Consider the following 10,000-nt stretch of genomic DNA (forward strand, 5'->3'; position numbering starts at 1 on the left):
ATTGTGTGTGTGTGTGTGTGTGTGAGTGCAAATGTGCGAGTGTGTATGTGTGTGTGTGTCTGTGTGTGTGGGTGTGTGAGTGTGTGTGTGAGTGTGTGTGAGTGTGTGTGATTGCGTGTTCTGTGTGTGTGTGAGTGCAAGTGTGTGAGTGTGTATGTGTGTGTGTGAGTCTGATAGTGTGTGTGTGTGCATGTGTGAATGTGTGATTGTGTGAGTGTGTGTGAGTGCGAGTGTGTGTGTGATTGTGTGTGTGTGTGTGTCAGTGCGAGTGTGTGAGTGTGTATGTGTGTGTGTGAGTGTGTGTGTGTGATTGTGTGAGTGTGTGTGCGTCTGTGTGAGTATGAGTGTGTGTGGGTGTGTGTGTGTGTGAGTGTGAGTGTGTGTGTGTCTGTGTGTGAGTGTGTGTGTGAGTGTGTGTGTGTGATTGTGTGTGTGTGTGTGTGTGAGTGCAAGTGTGCGAGTGTGTATGTGTGTGTGTGAGTGTGATAGTGTGTGTGTGTGTGTGTGTGTGAGTGTGTGTGTGAGTGTGTGTGTGTGATTGTGTGTGTGTGTGTGTGTGTGAGTGCAAGTGTGCGAGTGTGTATGTGTGTGTGTGAGTGTGATAGTGTGTGTGTGTGAGTGTGTGTGTGTGATTGTGTGAGTGTGTGTGCGTCTGTGTGAGTGTGTGTGGGTGTGTGTGTGTCTGTGTGTGTGGGTGTGTGAGTGTGTGTGTGAGTGTGTGTGAGTGTGTGTGATTGTGTGTTCTGTGTGTGTGTGAGTGCAAGTGTGTGAGTGTGTATGTGTGTGTGTGAGTCTGATAGTGTGTGTGTGTGCATGTGTGAATGTGTGATTGTGTGAGTGTGTGTGAGTGCGAGTGTGTGTGTGATTGTGTGTGTGTGTGTGTGAGTGCGAGTGTGTGAGTGTGTATGTGTGGGTGTGAGTGTGTGTGTGTGATTGTGTGAGTGTGTGTGCGTCTGTGTGAGTGTGAGTGTGTGTGGGTGTGTGTGTGTGTGAGTGTGAGTGTGTGTGTGTCTGTGTGTGTGGGAGTCTGATAGTGTGTGTGTGCATGTGTGAATGTGTGATTGTGTGAGTGTGTGTGAGTGCGAGTGTGTGTGTGATTGTGTGTGAGTGTGTATGTGTGTGTGTGAGTGTGTGTGTGTGATTGTGTGAGTGTGTGTGCGTCTGTGTGAGTGTGAGTGTGTGTGGGTGTGTGTGTGTGTGAGTGTGAGTGTGTGTGTGTCTGTGTGTGGGTGTGTGAGTGTGTGTGAGTGTGTGTGATTGTGTGTGTGTGTGTGAATGTGTATGTGTGTGTGTGAGTATTTGTGTGTGATTGTGTGAGTGTGTGTGAGTGCGAGTGTGTGTGTGAGTGTGTGTGAGTGTGTGTGATTGTGTGTGTGTCTGTGTGAGTGCGAGTGTGTGAGTGTGTATGTGTGTGTGTGAGTGTGTGTGTGTGTGTGATTGTGTGAGTGTGTGTGCGTGTGTGTGAGTGTGTGTGTGTGTGGGTGTGTGAGTGTGTGTGGGTGTGTGTGTGTGTGTGAGTGTGTGTGAGTGTGTGTGGGTGTGTGAGTGTGAGTGTGTGTGAGTGTGTGTGATTGTGTGTGTGTGTGTGTGTGTGTGTGTGTGAGTGTGTGAGTGTGTGTGAGTGTGTGTGAGTGTATGTGGGTGTGTGTGTGTGTGTGAGAGTGTGTGTGGGTGTGTGTGTGTGTGATTGTGTGAGTGTGTGTGTGTGTGTGTGTGTGTGTGAGTGTGTGTGGGTGTGTGTGTGTGTGTGAGTGTGTGTGTGTGTGTGTGAGTGTGAGTGTGTGTGAGTGTGTGTTTGTGAGTGTGTGTGAGTGTGTGTGAGTGTGTGTGAGTGTGTGTGTGTGTGAGTGTGAGTGTGTGTGAGTGTGAGTGTGTGTGTGTGTGAGTGTGTGTGTGTGTGTGAGTGTGTGTGAGTGTGTGAGTGTGTGTGAGTGTGTGTGAGTATGTGTGAGTGTGTGTGTGTGTGAGTGTGAGTGTGTGTGAGTGTGAGTGTGTGTGTGTGTGAGTGTGTGTGTGTGAGTGTGTGTGAGTGTGTGTGTGTGTGAGTGTGAGTGTGTGTGAGTGTGAGTGTGAGTGTGTGTGAGTGTGTGTGAGTGTGAGTGTGTGTGTGTGAGTGTGACGGTGGCCTCAGTCAGACTTTCTGTTTCTAAATGTTTTTTTTTTTTTGGAGCTGCGTACCGCAGTATCCTCAAGTCCCCGCGTTTGTCCTGAAACGTCCTCCCCCGTATCCCAGAATGCACCCTGCCTTCCTCGCTCTCTCGCTCTCTCTCATTTTCGCTCTTCACCTCCGCTGGGGAAGAGAGAGTTTTGTGGGTTTATTGTGCCGTTTCTCTCCTGGGGGGCAGGTGGAGTAATGAAGGGAGGGGTACGCCAGGGGGAGGGGGGGGGGCGCTGCCGGCAGCTCACAGAGCAGAGCACAGAGCACAGAGCACAGAGCAGAGCACAGAGCGCAGAGCACAGAGCAGAGCACAGAGCACAGAGCACAGAGCACAGAGCACAGAGCAGAGCACAGAGCACAGCACAGAGCAGAGCACAGAGCAGAACAGAGCACAGAGCACAGAGCAGAGCACAGAGCACAGAGCACAGAGCACAGAGCACAGAGCACAGAGCACAGAGCAGAGCAGAGCACAGAGCACAGAGCACAGAGCACAGAGCACAGAGCACGGGCACAGAGCACAGAGCAGAGCACAGAGCAGAGCACAGAGCAGAGCACAGAGCACAGCACAGAGCAGAGCACAGAGCAGAGCACAGCACAGAGCAGAGCACAGCAGAGCACAGAGCACATAGCACGGCACTGAGCACACAGCACAATCTCTCTCACAGAGACGCGCTTTACAAAATTTTATACTGGATATCTCTCACTGACACAGCACACTGATTTACAGCATTTTACTCCAAATCTCTTTCACAGAGAGGAGCTTTACCATGTTTTACACACACTGGTTGTTAACAGTGTTTTGTCTGTCTTGCTAAGTGGTTGTTGTAGGGTTCTTATGGAGCTATCGTCCCCACTGCAGCCCTATAATTACTGGCATTTTTCAGACACTCTCAAACAGTGCTCAACATTAGCATTTTCACACAGCGTCCATGTCACACAGCTGGGTCTGTTACTGGTGCAGCTCCAGAAGAGCACCTCACTCAAGGGAACAACAGCTGTGGAGCAGCGTCTTTCTCCACATAAATATCTATAATGTCCCTCATCACACACAAAAACTGTCTGAAAGTGTCTGCAGGTTTAACTCCAGTCCTGGAGGGCCCCTGTGTCTGCAGGTTTAACTCCAGTCCTGGAGGGCCGCAGTGTCTGCAGGTTTAACTCCAGTCCTGGAGGGCCACAGTGTCTGCAGGTTTAACTCCAGTCCTGGAGGGCCGCAGTGTCTGCAGGTTTAACTCCAGTCCTGGAGGGCCGCAGTGTCTGCTGGTTTAACTCCAGTCCTGGAGGGCCGCAGTGTCTGCAGGTTTAACTCCAGTCCTGGAGGGCCGCAGTGTCTGCAGGTTTAACTCCAGTCCTGGAGGGCCACAGTGTCTGCAGGTTTAACTCCAGTCCAGGTTACAGTAGTGGTGGGCGCAGGTTACAGTAGTGGTGGGCGCAGGTTACAGTAGTGGTGGGCGCAGGTTACAGTAGTGGTGGGCGCAGGTTACAGTAGTGGTGGGCGCAGGTTACAGTAGTGGTGGGCGCAGGTTACAGTAGTGGTGGGCGCAGGTTACAGTAGTGGTGGGCACAGGTTACAGTAGTGGTGGGCGCAGGTTACAGTAGTGGTGGGCGCAGGTTACAGTAGTGGTGGGCGCAGGTTACAGTAGTGGTGGGCGCAGGTTACAGTAGTGGTGGGCACAGGTTACAGTAGCGGTGGGCGCAGGTTACAGTAGTGGTGGGCGCAGGTTACAGTAGTGGTGGGCCCAGGTTACAGTAGTGGTGGGCGCAGGTTACAGTAGTGGTGGGCCCAGGTTACAGTAGTGGTGGGCCCAGGTTACAGTAGCGGTGGGCATGGGAAAATCAGCAAGAATCCCTGAAGCAGCAGGACCCATCTGGAGGGGAAAATGATCTGAACAATAATAACAAATCAATGGCCAGCCTCCTCATCCTAACATCTAGTCTGACTTCTCACCTGCTCCTCATCTTTTTTATTCATCTTTTGGCAGTCAGAACTTGGTAAAGTGGCTAATTCATTAAAGTGTTCTTATGGTTTTTAAGATGGTCAGTGATTTCTGGGCCCAGAAAAGAAATGTACAAAGAAAATGGACTGCACCCTACATGCACTTTAGCATTACCTGTGTTCCTCTGCAGTAGTGCTCATTATATTAGATTACTCTCTGTGTAGATCAGCGCTACGCTCCTACTGTGTGCTGAACCACCTGATTTCACTCATCTTTCACCTGCTTGGTTGAGCTAATAAGCTATTTAGTGAAATCAGCTGGTAATATAATAATAACCTTTGTACTTTAGCATTACCTGTGTTCATCTACGTGTATAATATTATCACACGTGTCCTCTGAGGGGCGCTATACTCTCCCGATGTAGGAGTTACCGCGGAGCATAGCAGGGCGTGTCGGGTCATTTTCTCCGGTCGGAGCCTTCGAGCCCAGCGGGTTTAGAGGGTTTAGAGGGTTTAGCGGGCTGCCTGCGCTGCAGCTCCGGATCACAGCCTCTCCTGCGCTGCAGCTACATTTACGTTTCCGCCGTTTAGCAGCAGAGTGGCTGACGAAAGTCCGTCCTTGAAGGTCAGGCCAAGATCCGAAACGATGCCAAGCTACTGCAGCCAGGAAGAATCGCGGCACGAACCTGCATTACCCTGCAGAATGTCTCAGAGTCCTGCTGCACGAACCTGCATTAACCTGCATGAACCTGCAGCAGAACGTTTCAGAGTCCTGCTGCATTAACCTGCATTACCCTGCAGAATGTCTCAGAGTCCTGCTGCACGAACCTGCATTAACCTGCATGAACCTGCAGCAGAACGTTTCAGAGTCCTGCTGCATTAACCTGCATTACCCTGCAGAATGTCTCAGAGTCCTGCTGCATTAACCTGCATTACCCTGCAGAATGTCTCAGAGTCCTGCTGCACGAACCTGCATTAACCTGCAGAATGTTTCAGTATCCCAGCCGGACAGTGGAAAGAGAGCGAGTGAGCTGGATGATCCAGTGCTTTATGCAGCGGAGTGATCTGAGGGCTGGGGGTGTGAGATTAAGCGTATTCAGCCTGGACTGAAGATTCAGAGCCGTGGGGTTTTCACGTCTCGCCGTCGCTGTTTCAGTTCTCCGTCTCTGTGTGCCTTTTCATTCTCATCGTTGTTTGTTTGTTAGGAGGCTATTATTTGTGTTCTAATAAAAATCATTTGTATTTTGGGCCGGTTACGGTTTACTCTGCCGGGTTAACTAACAAACCGTTGATTCGCTCAATGACTAAGACCAATAGGCAAAATTATTACCGGTTTAAGATTGCATTATTGCGCTGTGCATCATAAAATTGTGCAGCATCTTCCCCGCCCTGGTGTTATTTGTGTACGGGGTAATAAAATGCGTGGTGTTTCGGCCGGGCGGCGGCTTAATGAGGCTCTGTTTTCCCCGGCTCCTTCAGCGTGTCCTCATGTGCCCTGCACCTGCCCCGCTCGCCTCTAGAGGGAGCAGTGAGCAGAAGAATGAGCTGGCCGTGGAGGTGTCTGAACCCACAGGCTTGGACACTGGTTGATTTGGCCTTGATATAATTAGGGACGTGCAGGTTAAATATAATCAGCGATACATTTTAGCTGAAATCTGATAAAATATTGTTTTGAATATCCTTCCCAGACTCCCTGTGTGGGTGTGACGGAATGCCCACGCCGGTGCTAAGCTACACACATTTACAGAGAAAATCATAAAGCTCAGGCATCCATATTTCTGGAATGTTGCGCAGAATCATTTTTTTCCCTCATGAATGGAGATGCTATTTTGGAGAGGCACAACTCTTGTTGAAAGCCAATTTTTGGAAACAATGAGCCGTCTGTCTAGACAGGCTGGTGTGAAATATTTGCGGATGTCACACTGGGGCGGATTTGTGCTGATGCTGTTTCAGTTCCTGCCCCTGTCCCCTGCAGTGCTGACTGAACGATGAGCCCAGACGTTTACTCCAAACAACACTCTACCTATATGCTGCTTATGATGCTATACTTCTAGACTATCATTACTATTATTATATTACTATTATTACTATTATTATACGATATTAACCCTGTATTGCCTCCCACCCGATTAAGTGTGCTAATTTTATTGAAATGTCAAAAAATAGTTTTATTCTGTGTATGCGGAAATATCTGCAGATGCGACCACCTTCTAGAACATTCAGTACACACACACTCACACACACACTCTCACATACACACTCACACACACTCACACACACACACACACACACACACACACTCACACTTATTCACACACTCACACACACACACTCACACACACTCACACACACACACACACACTCACACTTATTCACACACTCACACACACACACTCACACACACACGCATTCACACACACATGCACACACACACACACTCACACACACATGCACACACACACACACACATACTCAGACACACTCACACACATACAAACAAAGGTGTGTGATGGTATTACCCACACAGTCATAATAAAAACCAACAGGATTCTGTCTGGCTGCTGATTGGCTGAGGGATAAGTGACTCTTTTTTTCCCATGATTCCCAGGTGTCTCTGCGGAGGAGGGGGGCAGCAGGGCCCTGTCGCATTTCCCCGGCAACAGGGAACATTCCGGAGAACCTCAGGTGATACAGAACGCCACTCACACACACACACTCACACACACACATTCACACGCACTACACACACACCCACACACACACACACACACACCCCGGGAGAGAACACAGTCTGTTAGTCTCTGATTGGATGAAGAGTTACAATTTGCCATCTTATTGGCTGCATGTCGAAAGGGAACCATGCAGACACTGTTGCCCTCCAGGACTTAGACACAGACTCACACACACACACACACACACACTCACACTCACACACACACACACACACACACTCAGCTGAACCCTCCCTGCCCCCCAGCTCAACCCTCTGGCTGTCCTCTCCTTTTGCTCTTTAATACTCTATTCATCAGGGCATGACCGCCACAGAGCACTGGCAGGTCTATCTGCACTCTCTCTCTCCTTCTCTCTCTCTGCCCATCCCTCTTTTTCTCCCATCCCTCTCCCTCTCTCCATCCCTCTTTCTCTGAGTAAAAACAACATCTGCTTCCCCCTGTTTTAGTCATGTTGCCATGGAGATGTGTCCGTATTGATCCCGCCCTGCTCCGCCCTGCTCCTCCCACTGACACCGCCCACTGACACCGCCCTGCTCCTCCCAGCCCCACTGACACCGCCCTGCTCCTCCCAGCTCCACTGACACCGCCCTGCTCCTCCCAGCCCCACTGACACCGCCCTGCTCCGCCCTGCTCCTCCCACTGACACCGCCCTGCTCCGCCCTGCTCCTCCCAGCCCCACTGACACCGCCCTGCTCTGCCCACTGACACCGCCCTGCTCCTCCCAGCCCCACTGACACCGCCCTGCTCCTCCCAGCCCCACTGACACCGCCCTGCTCCGCCCTGCTCCTCCCACTGACACCGCCCTGCTCCGCCCTGCTCCTCCCAGCCCCACTGACACCGCCCTGCTCTGCCCACTGACACCGCCCTGCTCCTCCCAGCCCCACTGACACCGCCCTGCTCCTCCCAGCCCCACTGACACCGCCCTGCTCCTCCCAGCCCCACTGACACCGCCCTGCTCCTCCCAGCCCCACTGACACCGCCCTGCTCCGCCCTGCTCCTCCCACTGACACCGCCCTGCTCCGCCCTGCTCCTCCCAGCCCCACTGACACCGCCCTGCTCTGCCCACTGACACCGCCCTGCTCCTCCCAGCCCCACTGACACCGCCCTGCTCCTCCCAGCCCCACTGACACCGCCCTGCTCCTCCCAGCCCCACTGACACCGCCCTGCTCCTCCCAGCCCCACTGACACCGCCCTGCTCCGCCCTGCTCCTCCCACTGACACCGCCCTGCTCCGCCCTGCTCCTCCCAGCCCCACTGACACCGCCCTGCTCCTCCCAGCCCCACTGACACTGCTCTGCTCCTCCCAGCCCCACTGACACCGCCCTGCTCCGCCCTGCTCCGCCCACTGACACCGCCCTGCTCCTCCCTGCTCCTCCCACTGACACCGCCCTGCTCCGCCCACTGACACCGCCCTGCTCCTCCCTGCTCCTCCCACTGACACCGCCCTGCTCCTCCCACTGACACCGCCCTGCTCCTCCCTGCTCCTCCCACTGACACCGCCCTGCTCCTCCCACTGACACCGCCCTGCTCCTCCCACTGATACCGCCCTGCTCCTCCCACTGACACCGCCCTGCTCCGCCAAGCCCCACTGACACCGCCCTGCTCCTCCCACTGACACCGCCCTGCTCCTCCCTGCTCCTCCCACTGACACCGCCCTGCTCCTCCCACTGACACCGCCCTGCTCCTCCCACTGACACCGCCCTGCTCCTCCCACTGACACCGCCCTGCTCCTCCCACTGACACCGCCCTGCTCCTCCCTGCTCCTCCCACTGACACCGCCCTGCTCCGCCCTGCTCCTCCCAGCCTCACTCACATTGTCATTACACATTAATTTCCATTTTCTTCTGTTATAACGTGTGGGAGGCTTCTGGGATATGTTTTGGAAACTGGCCCCGAGACAAAGGCCCTTCCTCTCATCCAAACCACCCCACCCCGATTTTAGGTGGAGAGGGGATTGGTGGGGTTGCCAGGTGGAGACGGGATTAGTGGGGTTGCCAGGTGGAGCGGGGATTGGTGGGGTTGCCAGGTGGAGAGGGGATTGGAGGGGTTGCCAGGTGGAGAGGGGATTAGTGGGGTTGCCAGGTGGAGAGGGAATATTTACATTATGCTTAATGTGGCATATTTACATTTTTCATTTACACGTTAAGATTAACATTTTTTTTTCTCAGCTTTGGTGCTGGAGTGTGTTCCCTTTCTATGTTTATTATCAGTGAATAAAACATCCTGCAACCTAACCCTAACACACACACCCCAACACACAAACACACACACCCACACAGACATACACCCACACACAGACACACACAAAGACACACACACACACACACACAAACACACACCCCCAACACAGACAGACACACACATACACACACACCCACACAGACATACACCCACACACAGACACACACAAAGACACACACACACACACAAACACACACCCCCAACACAGACAGACACACACATACACAGACACACACACAGACATACACCCCAGACACAGACACACACACACCCACACACAGACACACACAAAGACACACACACACACACACAAACACACACCCCCAACACAGACAGACACACACATACACACACACCCACACAGACATACACCCACACACAGACACACACAAAGACACACACACACACACAAACACACACCCCCAACACAGACAGACACACACATACACAGACACACACACAGACATACACCCCAGACACAGACACACACACAGCCACGCACACACACACACAAACACACACCCCAAACACAGACAGACACACACACACACAGACACACACACAGCCACGCACACCAACACGATGGTTTTACTTTAAAGGCATGGCATGATATCTGGTTCTCTCAGCCACAGTAGCTTACGTCCACCTGCAGCAGGGCTGTCCAACGTCACAGTGTGTCTTAGTGTTTCAGTGAATAACGCTCTTAATAAGATAATAATAAAGTTCTCCGGATATTGAGACACCTGCTGACACAGACACCTTCAAATATGGAGGTGACACATTCAAAATTCAAAACTTTATTGTCCATTGATGCACAAATGGAATGTTTGGCACAGTGCAGACATAAGAATCAGATCTCTCTTCAGTGTGTACCTGGTTGGCTACATTTTTGACACATTTATTTATTATTGCTGTATAAACTACACTTAAACTCACC

General features: G+C 52.2%; 1 protein-coding gene across 3 annotated transcripts in view; it reads left to right on the top strand.

Annotated features, from left to right (window-relative positions):
• thrb (thyroid hormone receptor beta) overlaps positions 1-10,000 on the top strand; it is a 74,519-nt gene that overhangs the window by 30,702 nt on the left and 33,817 nt on the right. For all 3 annotated transcript variants that reach the window (XM_061254646.1, XM_061254648.1, XM_061254647.1), the window contains exon 2: positions 6,700-6,776. The gene's annotated coding sequence lies outside the window, so the exon portion shown is untranslated. The remainder of the gene's footprint in view (positions 1-6,699; positions 6,777-10,000) is intronic.

The sequence above is a fragment of the Conger conger genome, chromosome 9 (assembly GCF_963514075.1).
Source record: "Conger conger chromosome 9, fConCon1.1, whole genome shotgun sequence".
NCBI classification, from domain to species: domain Eukaryota; kingdom Metazoa; phylum Chordata; class Actinopteri; order Anguilliformes; family Congridae; genus Conger; species Conger conger.